Source organism: Hylobates moloch, unplaced genomic scaffold (genome assembly GCF_009828535.3).
Source record: "Hylobates moloch isolate HMO894 unplaced genomic scaffold, HMol_V3 SCAFFOLD_1783, whole genome shotgun sequence".
NCBI lineage: Eukaryota > Metazoa > Chordata > Mammalia > Primates > Hylobatidae > Hylobates > Hylobates moloch.
The window spans coordinates 1-3,169 of record NW_026654058.1 but is presented as its reverse complement, the minus strand read 5'-3'; the positions used below and the strand labels follow the sequence as shown (position 1 = coordinate 3,169).

Genomic DNA, 3,169 nt, shown 5'->3' with positions numbered 1-3,169 from the left:
ACAGTGTCTTCTTTTTACAGATCCAAGGTCCAGGCTGCCTCTGCTGATGCTCTCCAGCCTCCTTCTGTGAAGTCCCTAAAATTGTTAACCCTGCTAATGGCTCTCACAAAACCCAATGTGATCTGCTCCATACACGCAGCATCCAGCTGCTTTGTAAGGACAAGAAGGAGCTAGAATTCTCACACACAAAAGTCCTGGTTCAAATGTAAATGGCAAAGCCACTTTGAGAAACTACAAACACACACTTACCCCAGGACCTAATAAATTCCACTCCAAGTGTTTACCCAAAGGGAGAACATATGTTCACTAAAGTACGTGTTCACAGCACAATCGTGGCAGCTCTACATGGCCAAAAACAAGAAAGCCTGGGCGCGGTGGCTCACGCTTGTAATCCCAACACTTTGGGAGGCCCAGGTGGGGGGATCACTTGAGCCCAGGAGTTCAAGACCAGCCTTGCAACACAGTAACACCTTGTCTCTACAAAAAAATCAAAAAACTAGCCGGGCATCGTGACACGTCTGTGGTCCTTGCAACACAGGAGGCTGAGGTGGGAGGATCATTTGAGCCTAGGAGGACAAGGCTGCAGTGAGCCAACATCAGGTCACTGCGTACACCCTGGGTGACACAGAAAGAACCTGTCTCAAAAAAACAAACAAACAAAAACCAAAAACAATTAAATGTCCTTCAATAGGAGAATGAACTAACAAACAGTACTAAACCTACAAAATGGAAAACTTCCCAATAATGAAAACGAAGTCACAATACACACAACAGTGAGTGAATCTGAAAATCACTCTCCAAAGCAAAGCAGGAAAGAGAGCATACTATACAGTTATATTGCTGTGACACTCACAGCAGGCAAAATGAATCTAATCTGAGGGCAGGGGAGTATCCTGGTTGCAAGTGCCAAGGGGCACAAGGATCTTTCCGGGTGACGGGAATGGTCTACATGATGAACAGGTTACCTGTTAACTTCACTGAAACAGACAAAATGCAGTATTTTATCACAAATCATCTCAATAATTTTTAAAATTAGCACATAAAAGAATTTTAATTTAAAAAAATACTTGGATATGATAAAAGTTTAGTGTTTTACTGTTTTCAGTTATTCTTCATATGTGTGAATGTGGTATGTCCGATCTCAGCGCACCACCAGGTCATGTGTGCCTCCAAGGCCATACCTGGATCTCTGCAGTAATGGCTGCGTGTAAGGCTGACTCCAACCCTCCATCAGCCATGAAGTTGCCCACCAGAAGATCAATCATGAATTGATGACCTGGACTCATGTTCTCTTCATTGCCTGAAACTGAAATAGAAAGTGTGTGCCAATTTGAGTGAAACGCCATCCCCTCCCAGCACCCTGACCCATGCCCTCTCCTGTTCCTTCCCCGAGCCCACCTGTGCAGGGCAGGAGAGCAGAGAGTGCCCGGTCTGGCTTCCCGGCGGTGGGCAGCAGCAGAGACCAGCCGCTCTGCAGCACGGCCTGGGTGGCCGACTGCACGGTGCTCAGCACGCCCGCGCTGCTGGCCAGGGTCACCACCGCCTGCTTCAGGCTATTCAGGAGGACACTGCCCAGACCTAAGCCAGGGAATTCCGGGTCAACCTGGTGACTAATGGCAGCATGCAACTGAAAGGAGAAAAACAGTTTTCACTTAGAACCCCTAAAAATGAGTGAATTTCAAAGTCTTATTAAACACTGAATAAAACTCAATTTGAAGTATTATTTAAATAGACAAAATAACTCCTCAGTTTATGTATTTTTAAAAACTGGACTAAAAAAACTCTTACCCACAATAGTTGAAGTATTTTCTAGAGGAATTTTTTTAACCCCACTATGAACACGTATATGGAAAAGCTCAAGATCAGCAGAGGAGCTAAACAACTAGCAACAGCAACCTCCACCCCGCCCCAACAATCTGCACCAAACACAGAAATAATGGCTACAATGTAACCACAAAAGCTGCCACAGGTGGTGGCTCATGCCTGTAATCCCAGCACTTTGGGAGGCCAAGGTGGGAAGCTCACTTGAGATCAGGAGTTCAAGATCAGCCTGGCCAACATGATGAAACCCCATCTCTATAAAAAATCAGCTGGGCGTGATGGTACACACCTGTAGTCCCAGCTACTTGGGAGGCTGAGGCAGGAGAATCACTTGAACCTGGTAGGCCAAGACTGTACCACTGCATTCCAACCTGGGTGACAAAGTGACACCCTGTCTTAAAAAAAAAAAAAGCTGCTAAAAATTAGATTGCGGAGCTGAGAGTACACAAGGAAACTCCTCAAGTGCAAAACCAAAATTCACATGGGCACACACAGCAGGAATCAAAAGGTTCCGGGCTCTGAAAGCAGAGCCAAGCCGCCAGGCTTCAGAACAAAAAAAAAAAAAAAAAGCTGCTAAAAATTAGATTGTGGAGCTGAGAGTACACAAGGAAATGCCTCAAATGCAAAACCAAAATTCACATGGGCACACACAGCAGGAATCAAGAGGTTCCGGGCTCTGAAAGCAGAGCCAAGCCGCCAGGCTTCAGAACAACCTCCCACACGGGAATGCACACAAGGACCCACTGAACCCGAGCTTCCTGCAGAAAGCTGGGAGCCACCCAGGATCACCTGCCTGCCAGCCAACCCCAGCCAGGGGGCAACGCACTGCCCATCCCAGGCTTTGGGTAGCAAGAGGCCCCACGAGAAAACAGAGACCCAGCCTTGCGCTGTGAGTAGAAGTGAAATCAAAAGCACACCACTCATCTAGGTATTGATATCACCGGTCAGGAAATGACCACCGAAACTCACCTAGAGTCTGTGAAACCTACAGAACCCTCAGGACCCCGGAGAGGCAAATGCAAAACCATACGCTGGGACACCTCGACAGCCTAAGACATACACAAGGCCATGCTCCACAGCACCGACCAGAACAGAAACATCACTGCAAACCAGGAGGGGCAGCAAACACCTGGGGTGCACCCACGCAAACGCCAGGACGCCACAGGTATGGTGATAAATGGGTGCTACAGAGGACTAGAGGACAAGCACGCTCCAGACCTCTGCTCAGTTCATTACTGCAACTAAACTCTACACTCAGTTCTGTACATTCTAGAAGCAGGGTAAAAAGCGGAGGGGCTGGAAGAGGGACACGATGGGTTGTTACACAGAAACCACTGTAATAAAAGGG

The 3,169-nt window shown here is 47.4% G+C and overlaps 1 long non-coding RNA gene across 1 annotated transcript; it reads right to left on the bottom strand.

Annotated features, from left to right (window-relative positions):
- Positions 1 to 1,023: 1,023 nt before the first annotated feature.
- On the bottom strand, positions 1,024 to 1,917 carry LOC131382709 (uncharacterized). Its single transcript, XR_009212300.1, has 2 exons — positions 1,399 to 1,917; positions 1,024 to 1,306 (listed from the first exon to the last, which is right to left on the bottom strand). It is a non-coding gene; the product is annotated as an uncharacterized LOC131382709 (long non-coding RNA).
- Between the last annotated feature and the right edge of the window lie 1,252 nt (positions 1,918 to 3,169).